Source organism: Prinia subflava, chromosome 8 (genome assembly GCF_021018805.1).
Source record: "Prinia subflava isolate CZ2003 ecotype Zambia chromosome 8, Cam_Psub_1.2, whole genome shotgun sequence".
Classification (NCBI taxonomy): domain Eukaryota; kingdom Metazoa; phylum Chordata; class Aves; order Passeriformes; family Cisticolidae; genus Prinia; species Prinia subflava.
In genome coordinates this window covers 22,308,300-22,326,791 of record NC_086254.1, presented here as the reverse complement: position 1 = coordinate 22,326,791, position 18,492 = coordinate 22,308,300, and the positions used below count along the sequence as shown (strand labels likewise).

General features: G+C 38.3%; 1 protein-coding gene across 1 annotated transcript in view; it reads left to right on the top strand.

The window, feature by feature from the left end:
• The first annotated feature begins 1,453 nt into the window (after positions 1-1,453).
• The window catches only part of SULF2 (sulfatase 2), a 72,237-nt gene continuing 55,198 nt past the window's right edge, over positions 1,454-18,492 (top strand). The window contains exon 1 of the mRNA XM_063404126.1: positions 1,454-1,588. The gene's annotated coding sequence lies outside the window, so the exon portion shown is untranslated. The remainder of the gene's footprint in view (positions 1,589-18,492) is intronic.

Sequence of the window (18,492 nt, the reverse complement as noted above, 5' to 3'; positions counted from 1 at the left end):
AATAATAAGAAAGCTCAACTGTGTTGAGTCCCTTTAATGCAAAGTTAAAACTCTCTTAGTGGGTGAGAAATAGATCCCATCTTTGAAAGTGTCTATCTGGAGTAACATACTGAACCACTTATAAGCCATGTCATAACAGCATTAATATAAAATACAGCTGGTTGGCTTCCAGGAATAATATTTTTTATATAATAAAAGCATGTATGATTAATTTATTATTAATTCAAATGCAAGATTATCCAGCTTATTTTGACCCTTTGACATTCACCCCATCATAAAACTGACTGTACATCAAATCCTCAAGTCCTGCAAACTGTGTCTGGTGCAAACTCTGGTTTTAAATCTGTAATTTGACACTGTTCTAGTGAGAAATAGGAATCTGACAGTGTCAAAAGATGGGGGGAAAAAAGGACAAAATTAGAACTTGTGTTAACCCATTAAAGAAATGCACCTTTTTTTCATTCACACAGCATGAATCTCAAGATTATTTTCTTAAGTTGTTGAAAGTTGAGATAAATTAGCATCTTTTTCTTGACATGACTTCCTAAATATATTACTCTAGAACTTGTTAGAATAAAGCTAGTGTCTTAGTCCCTGGATTTTCTCTGCAAAATTAACAGGAAACATAGGCACTCTGACCATAACATGGTCAGAGAGGTCTGTAACAAGGAAATTATTAATACAAAAAGAGAAGTAAAACAGGAACTATAGCTCCGCTTTTGTGAAATTCTATACCTGCACTGTATCTCAACTACTGTTGCCTGGGGTGGAGACCAAAATAAAGGACTGAGCACATAGATTGTCCTCATGTTTGTGGGAAAACCCCTCGACTGGGAACGTGAAAGGCTTTCACGTTTGACGTGAAAGTCAATCCCGTTAAATAGTGAGAGACTTGACTCTTTGGGGAGAGCTTGCTCACATGAGGTGCGTGAGTCTAAACACAGATTTTAGCCCTGTTTCTGACACTGAAGCAGGACGAGGCACATTTCTCCGTGCAATATTCCATGTGGAGAATTCCAGTTATTAGGTGGGACGTGCAAAAATTTTATCAGGTCGGGACTTTATCGCCTGCACACCTGGGAAGGATAAGTCCCATGCAGGTCTTCCTCCCTGGCATCCCCGTCCCTCTCGCTGCCCCACCTGGCAATCTTGAGGCGGCTGTCAGGACGCCGAGCCCGCTCTGAGGGGAGCCGCGCGCTGAGGGAGAAGCGCCAGCCCTGGGACGGGGCGATTCTCAGGGGGAGAAGGAGGCGGGGCACGGCCCCAAGTGGCAGAGATGCACAGGGCGAAGAGCTCCTTGCAGGGGCTGCAGGCTCCCTGCAGGCTTCCCCCTCCTCGGCTGCACTTGGGCGGGAGCCCCCGGCGAAGAGCTGAGGGAGGCGCTTCGCAACAGATGGTTCAAGCCGGCTCCTGGCTCCAGCTGCGGCCTGCATTGGCCAGCGGCGCGGGAAAGGGCGGGCGGGCGCGCCGCAGTGCCGGCTCCGCGGCGGGAGCGCAGCGCCCACAGCCCAGCTCGCTCGCCTCCCGCCGGGCCGCCGAGACCACCTCCGCTCCGGAACGCTGATCGCCTCTCACGGCTCCAGCACCTGTGAGTGTCCGTCCGGCGGGCTGCGAGTGGCGCCGCATCCGCGCGCAGCCGGCCGGGCCCCCCGGGCTGCGCCCGCGGCGAGGCGGGAGGCCCTGAGGGCGCGAGGCCCGGAGGGCGCGGCTGCCGCCGGCGCTCGGGGCCGGGGGCCGGAGCTGCCGCCTCCTCCGGTCTAACGGGGGCTCTGGGGAAACGAGGAAGGGCTGGGGGTATTCTCCCCCGGGTGGGAGACGGAATCCATGCCGACGGAAATTTTATCACCTGTAGATGAAGGGAAACCCCCGCTCCCTATTCCCGCTCCCCCTTTCCCTTTATTCCAGCTTCATCGATGCAGATGAAGAGTCACTTGTAGTGAGTAATTACCGGGTTTCTGTCGTCGGCGCTCGGTGGGGAGCGGGGGACGGATTGTCAGATAGGGAGCTGAGATGCGGGGGAAGTGGCTTGCCCAAGGTCAGTCTGTGAGGCAGTGGCAAATAACGTGCTACTAAAAACTTACGATTTCTAGCCCTGTACTGGGCTGTTCAACAGCCCTGCAAGGCACCAGGCATAAATCTGGCTGAGCTGTAAGTAGGACTCTAATTAGATATTTTTTTATTTTTGATTGTTGTTGTTTTGTTTTAAAAATATTATGGATGTTAAAGCGTTCAGAGGTGCAGCATCTGTGCCATCTCCTTTGTTTTCTCCAACCTTCAGACGTGTGAATGAATGCGTAAGTGATTATGCTTTTCTGTGACTAATGTTAAATTAATTTCAGTAGGAAATTAATGTAAGAATACCATGTTTTTCCGGAAACTTTTACCATGGCAATAAATTGGGTTTTGGGGTTTTTTTCCTATTAATAGTGAATGTCTTCTTGTACCATCAGAGAGTGCAACTTTAGCCTTAAATTGCTTAAGTTGCAGCTGCATTCCAGAATTAATCTGTAGTGCAATAGCATTTATTCTCAGAGCATGTAAGATATAAGGCAAGGCAGGCCATGCTTTGAGAATTTATGCGCTAGAGTGTAATGTGGTTGAGTTCTCCAAAGGATGCAACTGGAGTGCTTGTTTTGGTGCTAGTTATATATGTAGCAATTCTCTTCTCTCTCTCCTCTCCAAGAATAATTTCAGTGTGTTTGCACGAAGATGTTCTGTAGTTTATCCCTGCTAATGTTTAGTGTTTATTTGAATTTCTCATTATGTGAATGTACAACTGACACCTATGAGGATATCTTTTAGATTAAAAGTATTATTAGAGTAGTCAGAGTCCATCCTTTTTATAGACTTTAACTTATCCTTGCATTTCATAAAGTGTCCGACAGCAGTGAAACTGAAAAGTTAAAATGTATCCTGCTGTGATCCGACAGTTCTGATAATCGGGTAACTGAGTCATTGACTATGACTCTTCATTTTAGTAGATTAAATTGCTGTATATAAGAACTTGTGGTTTTGAGTAGTAATTGGGAAAGGAAGATTGTGCACCTAAAAGATGCTGAGTTGTGTCGAAGCTGATGTTGTTTTCAGTCTGGAAACTGAGTAAGGAAAATACTGTATGGGTTTTTGCTATCTAGAAGTCCTAATGGATTGACCTGTTATGTAGATTTTCTTGGATCTGCTTATACATTTAATATATTTCGTCCGGATTCTGTCTTTGTGTTTAACAGTTTTAGTTCCCCTAAATCCTTTTCCATCAGATGGCTACATGTAATACTAACTTACACGTTTGATTGGTGAATGCATTAACCATGGCTGTAGGAAAGGCCTTTGGGGAAAGGCTTAATCTAGTTTCAGATAATCCTGGTTACTTTTACTCTTGTCTCTAGCAGAGTAAGGATTTGTAGTGTCGTGTTGGAGTACTGATGTTGCTACTACACAACATAAAAGCTTCAACAATGTGATGCATTTAGAGTAGCTTATTACCTAGTACAATTTAGAAGTACTTTATTGTACTTTTAGTGCTATAATTAAATTTACTAAAATTACTTTTAGTAATTTTATAGCTTCTGCACCATGTTCTAAAGTGTGTCTGAGTACTTTCAGCTAGTGCCATTTATCTCATAAAAGGTACAACTGAAGTTACTGTGGTATCAAACAATAAAACTAAACTGTGAGTTCATCCTGTTTTATCTTGTAATATGGCTGCAGTTTGAAAAGAACCTGACAGCCTTGATAGTCATTTTCAAAATGACAAAAATAATTTTCAGATGCCTCAAAAATTTTTTACCAGTCTTTGCAAGAATGGAGATGTTACAAGCAATTAAAAGTAATAGTTACATTAAATTTTAAAAAATATTAAGAATTACTAGAAGATTTAACTTGTAACTGTCAAAAATATTCCAGGACTACTGTGGTGGATAAAGCTAAGTTAGTCTCTTGCTTTAATTACATGTGAGAAGAAATTTAATGGGGACTATGTAGTAAGGAAATTTAATGGGGACTATGTAGTAAGGAAATTTTATATCAGAAGCAGAGAAGCAATTAACACTAATTTGAGCTCTTGATTTACGTGTCAGTGTATGCTAAGCAGCTTCCTCCTCATCAGCTAGTGTGTAGTTAGATGCTATTCTGCATTACTAAATAAACAGACTTTAGGCAGCCTCTTAGAGCAAGATGGTTGGTGTTGAGCACCTAATATCCATTGGAAACCGTTGTTGCAAAGCGGTTTTGATTTAAAACAAATCTAAACCAAGGTCAGAATTTTCCAGTGTGCTGGTTATCCTTATAGAAATGTGTGCATAGCAACATAAATTTAAATATCTCGTTCGCACTGGTGTGTAGCATATATACTAATCCTAAGGAATTAAACAAATTTTTCAGTTGTGCTTTTGAATTTAAAAAAAAATCCCAAACCTGAAATAAAATTTGAAAGCATCACAGGTAAAGACAATTAAATGTCTTTCAAACATCTGGTCTCAGTTTTTAAAAAATCTGCTCTGGATTTATCTCAGTGACTCAGTTAATTTGACTCTTGATCATAGTCTTAATTTTTATTTTCTGGCGAGAAAAGTCTCACAATTCGCAGATCAGGGTTTTAAAATACTGAACCACAACATACCAGTTTTTATACTCTTTATTTCTGCTGTTTCCTATCCCTTTTTTATATACTGTGAGAAAATGAACTGTCTCGTTTTGATTTATTTTGCACAATACAAACTAAACTTATTAAGTTCGGGTCAATTAAAATGAAATGTTTGAGTGTATGTTTCCCAGAAAATTGTATTGTGTAATCCTGCACTTCACTATTCTGACAAGCTGAAGAAATGTTTCCAGTAGAGGAATCAATCAGAAGAAATGAATCATCATCTGTGGGGAGATGAGTCAGGAGGGGGGAAAAAGGCAAAAATAATGTCCTCTGTAAATTAATTTACCTTTGAGTGAACTCCTGCTACCTCCAGAAAGGTTATAACCTAGAATAGATCCTGATACTGAACAACAGTATTCAATTTGTTTGTTATATTCACCCTCTGTACTGGTCTGACACAAAGGAAGATCATCAGCTGAGGAAGTAGCTTCCTTCGAACCTTTGATCCCAGATTCTGTTCCAGTTTTACAGTAGTCTTAGGAAGAGTGTCTGATTCTTCTTGGTTAAATGTATCTCCAGTGTTGCACTGTGTTCTGAAGGAAATAGTCCAAGTTTATTTTTTCTATTATATTGTCTGTCATTAGAGAAAAAAATGTTAAACTTGTTCTGTGTTATCTTCTTTCCTTTGTTAGTGTATATTCTCCTGAAACCACAAACAGGGAAGTTGTTGTACTTGAAGTAGAAACCTCTGCAGAAGATGTAAACTGTTCTTTGTGGTAGGAGCCTTAAGTGGAGTTCCAAGGGGAAATTATTTACTGCACATAGGAACTTCTTTTATTTCTGAAGTAGGATTTAATAATGATATTACAGTAATCCTATTCATGGTGCATAAGTTGCAGAAAATGCAGGGTTGAGCCAAAAATCTCTTCCAGTATAATGCAGTTCACTGCAAATCTTTCTGATCTGTGAGACTTCTACTTGAGTACCTTGATTTGTCTTTCCTTCTTTAGAAAAACTTGTGTGACAGTTTTGAAGTAGTTAGTCTCTTTAAATGACAGAAAAGAAGAGAGAGAGCGCATATCTCAGTAGCCACTTTCCAAGCTATGTTCATGTTTACGTAGTTGGAGGGCACAACATTATCCATTTCTGCCTTACTAAATAGGCCAAGGATGTTGTATATCTGTTTCAAGACTTTATTTGGGGGTGGGTTTATAAGCAATGTTATTATGCATGTACTGAAGGTGATGAAAACATATTTTGAACAATGTAGCAACTCAGTTTGTATCAGCAGAAACTGGAAAATAACTTGGTGTGTGTTTTATTGGTCTAATTAAAAAATGCCTGTTTCAGAATCTCAAAAGTAAGGATAATACTGGGCCATTGCAGGGCCTAACCCGGTATTCCTGTTCTCACACCAAGGCAGTTCCAGAGACCTGTCAAACTCAGTGTTTCATCTCCTTGCAGCTGATAATAGGCACTTCAGCATGTAACAATAATACAGATGTGAAGAGGTGTGATACTGAGAAGCAATTCTACAAGTTGTACTGGGTTTGCATGTCACAATTAGTAACCTTGATGGAATTTCTTTGTCTGTAAGTGTATGTTTTCACTAAATTGAACCTGTACTACTATTTTAACAATTCTTGGCAATTAATGTTTTGATTGTGCTTTTCACAAAGGTTCTTAAAGCTTTCTTCTGGATGGTAGTTTGCAGTTTTGAGCTCTTTGTTGAGTATGGATCAGTAAGGTGACTTGAAGAGAAGGGAACTAACTTGAAGATATGTATGTGACTATGGTTAGAATAAGATTGTTTAGGAAAAAAGGACAGCTGAAAAAGAGAGGAAACTGTTAGAAAAATGGCAGGTTGAAAGATAACATTTCCAATGAAAGAAATGATTGTGACTTAGTTTTAAAAAACCAGTAAGACTTGTTAATTTAAAACTGTCTTCTAAGTCCCATATAAACTTTGTATTGACAAGCAGCAGCATCTGAAGACCTATGAATATGTTTGGTATTTTTTAAGGTTATTGTGTTAAGTTGGAATACGGTGAGGATTTCTTTAACTCTTGGTAGGCATAGAACTGAGGCAATAAACTAATTTCCCAGGAAGCCTTTTATGGGTTGATTTACTATTGTATCGTAAAAAGATGTCTCAGGAGTGTAATAACATTTAGCTGGCTATGAATTGTAGATTTTACTAAACATTCCACATCCTCTGTTGGAGGATGGGGGGAAAACAAATTCCAAACAATGACACTAAAGCATATGGTGTGGAAACCATATTGTATTGGGAGAGGATTTGCTTGGTGGTTCTTCTGATGTCTAAATGCTGTTACGTTTTAGAACATTTGCTCTGGAAACCCTGTGCTGCAGAAATTGTATGTTCACGTGATTACGAAGCAAGACTGAATAGTACTACGGGATGGAATTTCGTTAAACACGTTTCCAATTCTGATATTGATCCAAGTTCTGGCAAGAAAACTCATGAGCCACATTTCTGTAGCTCTGCATGAAGTGAAAAAAAGTGTTAGGTTTATAAGTTACTAATGTAGGTGCTGTATGTCTGAATTTTAGGAAAGCTAGACACTTGTAATAAAATGTTACTGCAGAGAATTAAAGGTTTTGAAGTTCTTGCTTAAATCTATTTATTTTTTTTTATTCTACCTAATCCTGTTTCAAGGCCTTAAGATCATTTTACTTAAAAAAATAAATCAACCCCACTAGTTTGAAATACATTATATAGGATTCTTGATAATTCATTCAGTCTTTCAGAACCCTCTTCTTTAGTGCAGATGATGCAAATCTGTTGGGTACAAACAGGTTCTAAATGTTTAGTATTGCCAGTTCTTGCAGCATTTGGACTATTGGGCTTCTCATTTTAGAGCTGCTGAGGTATGTTGTTCATAAGAGACTGTATTGAGACAAAATACTTATATACGTTATTTAGGTGCTGATCAAAGTCATTAAAACCTAGTGTTTTGGGTTTTTTCTTAACCCACATGACATTTTTTTTAGACTTGTGTATTGACCACTTTCTTGCCAATTCTGTTTTGGGGGAAAAGCTTACTTAAATGTTTTCCAGTGTATGGAAAAAAAAAGAAGTCAAAACCCCAGTCTGCATACGATGTTAAATATTCTGTATTTGTGCATGTATTTAAATACTTAGATTCAGTACCTTTTAAGTTGTATGCATGTGTGTGTAGACACTGTATGTACACATCAAAATAATGTGACACAGTTAAAAGTGGTATGAATCATGACAGACAAGGTGCCCTGGTATCTAAGATACGTCAGCATGCTGATAAGGTACTTGCTTTCCTGCTGTGAGAACTGGTTGCTGTATTTGATTCTTTAGCCGAATACAAACTAAATTAAAGCTGCAGTGACCTATATTATGCTATAGCTAATGACCCAGTTAACCTCTGGTTAGTTTTCTGTGTCTTGGTGTCCTGGGAACAGGGACATGTTTATTTCAGTAACCACAAACCTTTAGAAATGTGCCACTGGCATTTATCATTCCAGAGCTCTGTGTTTTAACAGAAATTAGCTAATGGGCCATGGGGGTCTGCAGAAGTTGTAGAATGCCAATGAGGAGCTTTCTTTCACTTTTCCTCCACCCTAATTTACATGACTAAGCTTTTAGCTTTTCTTGATTTTGTTTTTGTTTCTTGAGTATTGATCTGTCTCCTGCAGAGGAAACAAACTATTTGCTTGAAGTGCAGGAGTACATTACTGCTGGCAGCTTCCCAGAAGCTCCTCTCTTTTTCGTGCTTTAAATTAAGCTAGAAGCAGTACAGGTGTTAGCAGGGAAGTTTGCAACTGATGCAATTCTATTATTTAATGGCTGTGTTATGCAAATACATCTGAATATAACTGTAAAATAATAATGAAGATCTTGTCTAAGGGCAGATCTGAATACCACTTTTCTGATGCAAATAGCATTCTCTGGCACCTGGGTGGGCTCATCCACGAAGTATATGTTCTTTTGAAGGAAGTGAAGTTACACAACAATCAGCTGAAGAATGAGGAATGATTATTGACACCCATTCATAGGAGCAGTTCATACTGTCTGTGTCACAGATCTATTAAGTAATGCATAATCCAAAACAACCTGAGCATTTCCTAACCATTAGAACATCCAGTGCTCACAGGGTGAGGTCTTGAGAAACAGCTGTTCTAGAGCCAGTCCTTTCTGCGCTGTCTGTTCCTTGAAGATTTTACCACAAATTTCCTTTGGAGATAAAATCCTCACTTATTTTTTGCTTTGCCTATGGCAACAACAAGAACAGCTAGGAACAACTTACTGAATGTTCTGCAAAAAGCAGACAGAAACATTTCTACAGCAATCCTGAGTCCTTTGTTATCCATGTAGAGAGATGGGTTTGGCAGGGGAGTGTGGAATTTTGGGCTATTACAGGACACTTGTTCAGACACTTGTTTTATTTGGGGACTTTTTATGACATAAGAATTGCTTCTTGATGGCAATATGTTACAAATATGCAATATCTAGAGGAACGGGAGAAATTTCAATTAACAAACTCTTGGGAACTTGGTCTGTTCAGTCAGGTAGCTTAGAGCACCACACCAAAAAAGCGGTGTCTGTTTGGTGTATGCCATGGGTACTTTCTGCAATTTTATTCAAGATCAACTGCATGCACCAACTGGGGAGAACTGGCATACTCTTGTAGCTGTCCTCATTTCCTTGTTACTTGTAAAACACATGGAACACAATAAAAACATTCCTGAGACAGCACTGTACAAGCAATGTCGCTTGCTGTGAAATCACTGCCATCCAAATGGGGCTTTGCATTTTTTCTACCTGGTGGTTAAACTGATTTTTTTTCCTCTGTTTTAAGAACATGTATGTAAAAGATCCACCGCATTGTATCCTACTGGGCACTGCAGCCCTTGTCCTTTTTGTAAAGTTGGAAAAAAAAGAGTGAAACTGTAGAAATAATACTAAAGTTGTGGTTTGTTATGTGGTTACAATATGGCTTTATGCCTAAACATAAATGATGAAAATTTGTTTTGTTTTGTTTTTCTTATAGCAGCAGAAGACGTAGAATATCATCCTCTGCCTTGTTTTGATTTTCGTGAAAATTAAGTCAAAACAAAAGGAATTTTAGGCTGTGAGAGATTAAATCCCTCTCTCTTTACTGACTGGAGCATCTTGAAAATGAGAACTTATTCTGTCAGTCATCCAAGAGTACAGGGAATTCTATGTATAAAGGCAGTTAAAGGGGCCCACAGCTTAGTCCCTGATCTTTTCTTTTTATGAGGTTATTCTGTCAAAGTCTGTTTGTTTTGGTATTGTTAGCTGTTTAACTTTTTAAGGTGAAGATAGGGAAGCATGAAAGCAACAGACAAAGGAAAAAGTGAAAACATTTCTGAAATAGTATTTCATTCAATAGTATTTCAAAATCAATAAGCAAGACGTGGTTAAAAGAGGAGTACAGTTGTTATTTGAACATCACTTTTTATTGAGGCTGTTCCTACACTCTGTACATGTTGAGGCAATTAATGGCAGTGTTGCAATCCTGCAAGAAAAATTAATTATCTCTGCTAATTCCCAGCTCTTGTGCTTCTTTAACCCTGTTTTCTGATAGCCCAGCAGGTTTCAAGAGCTGGTGTTTGTTTATACAGAGTATTTCATTGCTTTGAGGGGAGGATGTGAGCATTTAAAAATTCAGCAGCTGTTTCAGGTCGCTTACAGCTTAAGCAGCTCTTTCGTTTTGAATGTTTTATTTAGTTAGGCAGAGACATTAGCAGTTTGCAGAGACTGTAACTATGTGAAGAAAAGATCTCAATTTGCCAGCTTGGGGGAAGGGGAGTTTTGTAGTCAGAAAGAAAAAAGCGTTGGTTCATTTTGTGGGTCTGACATGTTGGCTATCCCCAGATACGGTTTGGAAAGAAAAGCAGCTACTGGCCGTGGATTTGTTATTAGAGACTGAAAGGGGTGGTAAGGGTGTGAGGTTAAAAGAAGGTAGCAGAGATTGGATTAGGACATTCTGAAAGACATGAGAGAAGGTACATCTCTGCACATTTTATGCCTTAGAGCAAAAACTAGAGTCATCAGAACTATGAGCAGATGTGAAGATGAACCTGAGCTTTCCCACAGCTTGAGAATACGATACAGTACATGAAGTTAAAAAGAAGAAACTGCAGCATTAAATAAGACATGAGTGTAAAGTATGTACCTCTTAAGTGGCTCATCTGCTACAGTTCACAACAGTATGAAGTTTGTCAGATGTATGGCATAAAAAATAATTCAAAATTAATTTAACAGTAATGCTGAAGTCATTAGATGCAAATTTCATCTGCAGGTGTAAATTGATAATTTCTAGAAATCAAGATGTCACCTGCATAAGTTGGCATGCTTTGGATGAACATATATTATCAGGGTGATAAAGGATTTCACCTTTTTCTGTTGACTTGTGCCTGTAAATTTATGGAGTGTTTTGGATGAATTCCTAGGATAACATGCAAACATAGTGTTCACTATAGACTAGTTAAAAATGTGTACTGTTTCAAAAATTCTTCAATGGGTGCTTGGAAATCGAATTATGATATACGCATTGCTAGCCACAGCAAATTTTGCTTTCCAGTTTCTTTCATTTAGTCATCTTGTCTATTAAAAGAGAAAGGATCAGTAAAGAGAAAGGGTCTGTTAAAGATGACAGGAACAAATTGCACAGTATGTGACACTTGTAGAGGTAAATTTATTTGGTTGTTTAACCAGGTGCACATTTGTCATGCAAGAATTATGCTTGTTAACGCACAAGTAACAAGCATAAACATTATAACATTAGTTTTTGTCCCCTATGAAATATAGTACTTATATCAATAGCAGAAATAGCAACTTATGTCCAGGATCTTTAGTCTCATTCAGTACAACACTGAACCCAAGGAGAGGTGACTAGTCTTAAAGTAATCTGCAATAGTGTCCTGGTGGACTCCAGGTAAGAGTAAGTTAAATCCAATGTATGTGTTAGTCTACTGAGGTAGCAAGCAAGTTAGCCACTGGCATCTTTTTTCATGGATTTTTACTTTAGTGATATTGAACCATTCATCTGACCTTTCATCCCCATGAAAGGGGAAGTATGATTTGGTCTAAAACTGACATTTGTAATAAATCTTTAATGGGTTTTGATGCGCTTGAGAAAGTGTTCTAGTACAGAGTGAGGTTCTACTGGGTAAATTAAATGGATTGTACTGTGCGTAGTTAGAAGTACACACAGGTTGTAGGCTCTCTTAATGTTTCTGCATCCATTGGGCAGAGATGAATGGGGCCAATGTGCTTGAGAAAAATTGTTAGGGAGGCTATGGTGTGATGTTCTAGGCCAGAAAGATGCTTGGCCTTGGAAGGAAGCAGAAACAACTGGCACAGGGAGCTTTATGGTTTTGATGAAGTGTACTGAAAGTAAGAAGAGATGACAGTAAAAACAGAGGGACTGAACTTTACAGGGCTGTGGATCAGTGTAAGCTGTACTGAACAAAACACTGGAATATGATTTGTGAAGCATCCCTAATACTGGCAAGGGGATGAACTGAGTAATAATCTAATATGGGACACAGTTCATGGTTATACCCTTCATTTTGGGCTGTCTGTAGAGCTGAATAGATTAGTGATAAACAGTTTTTCTTTCTGCTTTATTTTCTTTGTGCCCATGAGCTTTGCTAACATGTAATAAAAAGCTGATCTTATGCACTGCTCAGGCTTTAGGCCTGAGTGTTTATGCTGCCTTCTAATACCACCCCAGAGCTGGCATTCATATATTTCTGAGAATATCTATGTAAAAGTAGAGGCCTCTTTGAAGATGTGTGTAACCTCTAGATTTGCTAATTTTAGGTGGATTTTTCTCTTTCAAGACCTCTGCGTATCTTCATAAAGCACTATGAAGCTATAATTAATTATCAAAGCCCTACTGGTGAAGTCTACACTGTTCCAGAACATAAAAATGATCTGTTTATTACCTGTAATGTCATGACTTGTTTCCTTGAACAGTAATTGATGTCAGTTATAGAGGATGTCTGTAAACTTGAAATTGTATTGTTTATCTGCCAAGGACCTTGAGAGTGAGATCTTCTAACTCAGCTATGGTAGCATAGATTCCATCTGTAGTGCAAAAATTGTCTAGGGACATAAATTACAGCAATTAAAATGAGCTAGAGGAGAGAGAACGATGCATTATTAATTGGCATAGTCATTAAAGGGCTGAAAAGAACCTAAAAGAGATACAATGTCAATACTCAAGCACTAAAAGTGAAAGGCAGTGTGCAAAGACTAGTGATTGTATTCAAAGCCTAAGGCCATTATGACACCAGCAATTATGTGGAATTTTATGACTGTGGATTAAGATTACTCCAACATACTAACAATATGATAAAATGGAAATTTTTCAAAAATGATGCTGTTCAGATGCCCACTCTGAAGACTGGAATAGTAGTGCAATTAATTTCTACCTAAAGAATGTGTAGCACTTCATTTTAAAGAAATTGGAAACAACAAAGAATTGTAAAGAAATCCCATCTGTAATTTGGTGAATTTAGGCAGAAAATTAACGTTTTTCAGCATTAAGTATAATGATCTGAGCTCATATAAAGGGGGTAAAGCCCTGGTACATTTAAGAATGAAGATTTAATTAGGAGCCTCTTTATACCTCAGAAACAAAGTCTTGCCTGTGTCATGCTGAGAAATAAAGCAGTGTGAGTAAGAGGCTCATTGTAATGTTGCCGTATATCAGCTACCTAATTTTTCGTAAAACTTCTTGTCAGTGAGTTTCAGTGGTTTACTTATCTCAGCTAATTTGCTTTATTGGAAATAATGTTTGTGTTGTAAAATAGTTTACTTTTAGTGCTATAAATGAGGGGGGAAAATGGGGAAAGGATCTGTTTTTCATGAGAGAACAGTTTTAATAATTGATTTGCAAAGCAAAGTAGGCTTCAAATACTGGAGGTGTTGGAACAGTAGTTGTTTTGACAACTAATGGGACAATGTATGTTTGCTGACTGCTGAGTAGAGAGTTAAAACTCCAAAGCAAACATCTCAAATTTTCCTCATCTAAGGAAACCCTGGGAATTTTTGGCTTTTAAAAACTTGCCAATGGTTTCCTATTCTACTTGCTAAGAATTCAGATTTCTAATTCATCTCACTGTCTACTCTAAAGTTTAGACACTGAATGTGATTAGCTTTGCTGAACAGATGTCGAATTGAATGGCCTCTGTTGATTCAGAGAATCTGAGTAGTGTCAGAGTTCAGTTACTATGCTTTCAGGAAGGCCTCCTGTTGCCAAAATGAGCTTTCCCTTTTCTACTTCCAATTTTTATGCCAGAGTCTGTATCAGCATGCAACTGGACTCAAGAAAAGCCTGTATGTATAGCCCCTGAAAGTGCAGTACAAGTGTACAGCTACATCTTCCCTAAGCCTCCCAACTCTGCTGGCAAGCTGAGGGGGGCTCCCAGTTTGCCTGTCTTAGACAGGTACCTTTTTGCCGGAATGATTATTTTTGACCAGTTAGCATGCTTCTGATGCCAAACAGACATGCCATGACTCTTGTCTGTTTAGCTGTTGAGCAGTGGTTAAAATCTATCGTGTAACCTCAGAGACAGTGAGAGCAAGGCCGGCTTTACCTCTGTGCTTGATGTAGTAAAAGAGTTTGCTTGTTCCAAGTTTAATGATTTGGCACTATCATTCTGAAATGACTTTATTATATCCAGCACTTTATTATTTTAGCTTTAGATACTTTGCTGTTACATCTTCAAAACTGCATTGGTTTGAATTAACTGTTTGGTAGTCAGAGTGGGTATCTTATAACGCACACTGCATCATTATTGGTTTTGTTCTCTTGGGATGTTTCTGTGATTCAGTACATGATGCCAGCCAGAAATTGCGGAATTCAAGGTGTCTGGTCTAAGTAAGTAACAAATTTCCACCATTCCATTCCTGTCTTCCATTAATTTTACTGCTGCTCTTTTCAGACTGTTAGACTGTGTGACCAACTCATTGCCTGGAGCTGTAATCATGTCAATCATTAGAATTGAACCAGAATGGTGAATATTCATTTCAAGTCATATAAGCAAATTGGTTTGGCTCACATTTTCAAACAATGCTTGATGTCAAAAAAGGAAATATGTGCCCACAAGCTCAGCTATGTTCTACCTTGCTCCTTTGGTTCAGATTTCCTGCAATGCAACATAAAATGAACTGCATGAAACCCAAGCAACCAAATGCTTAATTCCTTAAACACTAACATTTTATACAAAATAGTAGTCCCAATTAAACTGGTTTTACTGGAATTTACTGCTGCTGATTGTTGTGAGCACTGAACATTTTGCTTTAATTTACTCAGCTTATGAAATATAACAAGAAGATAATTGCATTGTTTTTACAGTGTAGTTATATTCCACAGCATCTGACTTTGGCACTGCTTTGCCACACAGTGTCAGAAAAGTAGTTGTCTCCTTGTGGGGCTGGTTTTTTTACAAGTACCTGAATGGGTAGGATTATTTAGATGCAGACACTTCTGTTTTAAAAATGAAATATATAAAGCTTGCAAGTGTGCTATAATGATTAGTGAGAAACATTTGTATTATTGATAATATTTTTAACAGGAGTGGGGACAGAATAAGGAAAAAATTATCGAGAAATTTGTCTTCTTTCAGTCAGTATTTGGTGAGCAGTAACCTTTTCATCAGGTTGTTTATAACTGGGGAGCAGTTCTTACTTCCCTGTCATTTCCTCAAAACTCCTGCACTGGGGTTGGTTGCAGCAACTACGAGCTGGTCTGAGTATCTAGACAAAGTAAAAGACCTCATGAAAGGACTGGATTGAAGTGAGGTTGAAAGGTGATGCTAAACTTTCGTGATGCCTGTCAGAAGGCTTGAGTACTGCAGATAAGAAGCACCATGTTTCCATCTGAGTAAACAGGAGGCCTTACTGCTCAGAATTGCTGTAAATAATGATAATACTAAGGAATAAAGAGATATCAGCTAAGATCTTCATACTATAGCAAGATAGATTTCCTTTAATGTTATTTGAAACCACAATTCAATTATAACGATTACAGGGTACCATCTTACAGTTCTCTTGACAACAGACCACAGGAAATAGAGCACACATTCTTATTACAGAAGAAACGGGGATTATCTCCTGTAATTGCATTGCTTGCTGTCCCTTATCTTGTAACAACTTTGGAATGTGTTGGTGTCTCTTTGAGCTTTTTCTGCCAGCTTGACGTAGTTGAATTTTGAGAAAAAAACTATACAGTTGTTTCCTAGGAAAAGGAAAAAAAGCCTTTAAGAAAAAAAAAAAAGTGTGTGCATGTGTGCTAAGAACTGTTCTCATGTGGAGCAGGGACTCAGCTTGGCTGAGGATGTTCTGGGACTGGTCTTTCTGATTTAACAATCTTACTTAAGCACAAAAGCTAAAACCAGTGTTGGTTATATGATCCATGGTTTCATTTGCATGTCTAGCAGCTTTCTGTGGGAAGGAAAAAACAACCCAACAAAACAGCCCCTTTTTTTTTTGTAACTTTATTTTCTCTTCCTTTTCCTTTTTGACCAGTTAGTTTTTGCATATGCTGTCCTTAAGAGTGAACCCAGCAAAACAGAGAAGACCTCTTGGTGGAAAGGCCTTCTGATCTGCCGAGACATTGAACACCCCCAGAAATACAATCCTTGTATTTTGTTATTGCATTCTCTATGCTGAAGCATTTATGAAAATATTTTTAATTGGACAATTAAAGTGAATGGGCTATACATTGATTGCAGTGTATGAACAATTGCATTTCCTAAATTTTAATGTTTTCCCTTTCACTTTATATTTTTGCTTTCATTTTGTATACAAGAGCTTGCAACTCTTACTGATGTTTGAGTAGCAACATTGTCATTTTGTTGTCTTCTGTTATAGTTACATGAAAAGGTAGCAGACTGTGAGAAATAGACATTCTGAGAACTTGTAGGTATAACAGGACTTAGAAAATTTACTAGTAATTTGTGTATATGGTACAGTCTTGAAATACTCCATTTCAAATTTCTTCCAAAGGGCTCATTCTTCTTGACATTATCTTTTGCCAGACAAATGAAAATCTGGCCAGGGGAGTCACCCAATACTGTTTCCACATATGTAGACTAATGTGTACTCTATTTAAAGATGTATCATTATTGATTTTCCATTCTTGAGCTTCTTGTGTCATTTATCATATTCTAGGAGGTCAACTTCACTTTAATAAACGGTTTATTAATAATCCTCATTCAGTTACCATAGCCAGGGAACGGCACCTCTCCTGCAGCAGTGCCACCTTTCATATCAGAACACTTAACCAGCATTCTTTGTGCCAGATTAAATTCATACTGCAGATGATACACCTTGCATATTCCCATTTAACTTACAAAATATGTGATAGTGGAACATTTGCAGTGGCCTTTGACAGAATAGATGATTTTACTCACCAGCAGGAGATCCTAAAGAGGTCACTGCCGTGTGACCTTAGCTGCTACTGCACAGTAGCCATAAACAGTTACTGATAACTAAGTGCTGTAGGTGCAGGGTACGTGACAAACTTCTGATGAGAGTTTTACTCTCCTCAGAGTAAAACTGATGAGACTACATGAACTACTGGTTCATGTAGTTTGGTCTTGAGAATATCTTTCATCAGCATGTTACACATTTTAATGTGTGATATGCAGAAAAAATAAGTGCATTAATTAAACATATTGCTTGATAAGTTCATTTGATTTCCTCTGGTTCTCATATTCTGCACAGAGGTTAGTGGAATTGAGGTGGCACAACTTAGGACAAACAGGACAAAACACGATGTCAAGGGTCAGAAAAAAACAATGCTGAGAATTCCAGGAAGGAGCAATAGGAGCTGGAGCTCTTTATTTGTAAGTCCACAAATTCTCCCACTTTTAGTTGCTCTTTTCTAACTGGGTTGTGCAAGAACATGACAATTTTAACCATCTCTTATGCCTTTTTATGGGTTAGGGGGGGAGTAGGGGGCTTTCTTCTGAAATATGAAGCCAACATTACTGCTATTCATACGGAGTTGAGAATGTTTATTATGTCTATTGTTTATTGCATAATTTGCTAGATATTGTAGATAAAATTAAGGGTTTATATGCACTCTTTTTAAAGATACAAATGGAGTTCTACGACTTTCTTAAAAATACAAATTTTTCTTTTTTGTAAGCAGAGAAGAAGCCAGCTATCAAAATATTACATTGTGTATTGTTCTTGTTACAGTTGCTAGTGGGGTGCTGAAGTGATACTTCCTCTGAAAAAAAAGCTTGATAAGCAGCTGAGAATCTACTTGAGCCAAATCACATTAAACATGACCTTGCATTTTTCTTTTTGTGGGAATTTGTAGTTTTAACTCCCTTCTTAATCTTTGTCTCCTCTTTCTTAGCAATCTGTTTTGCAAGGCAAAGGAATGCTTTGTACTCTGTGGTCTCATGAGGTTATCTGCTATCATTTTCATTTATTACATTTTGCTTTCTTAGTTGACCTCTAATTTCATTTTATCATGACTTGATGAGTTGTTTAGTTGCTGTTTTCCTGAGGTCTGCAGCTCCCCTGCCTTCATCATGTCACTTTTGATTAAGCAACTGCAAAGCCCTTTACCCAGCTTCTAAAGGGTAAAAGTCAAAAATCAATAATTTGAGTCAAAATGCCTGTACTCCCAAAATGCAGTAGCAGTGAGAGGTAAATGAATGATTAAACATGATTAATAACAGTGTAATGGAAGATGCAAAGTAGGGAAAAGTGCTCACTTCAGCCTAAACTCAGAGATTTATTGCTGAGTACTGCAAATAATGGAATCATCAATCTTCCAAGGACTGAAAAAAGGCATCTTCTGCAGCCATTTTAAAAAGCAGTGGAAAAAATCTTGCCTCTTCATCATTGTCTC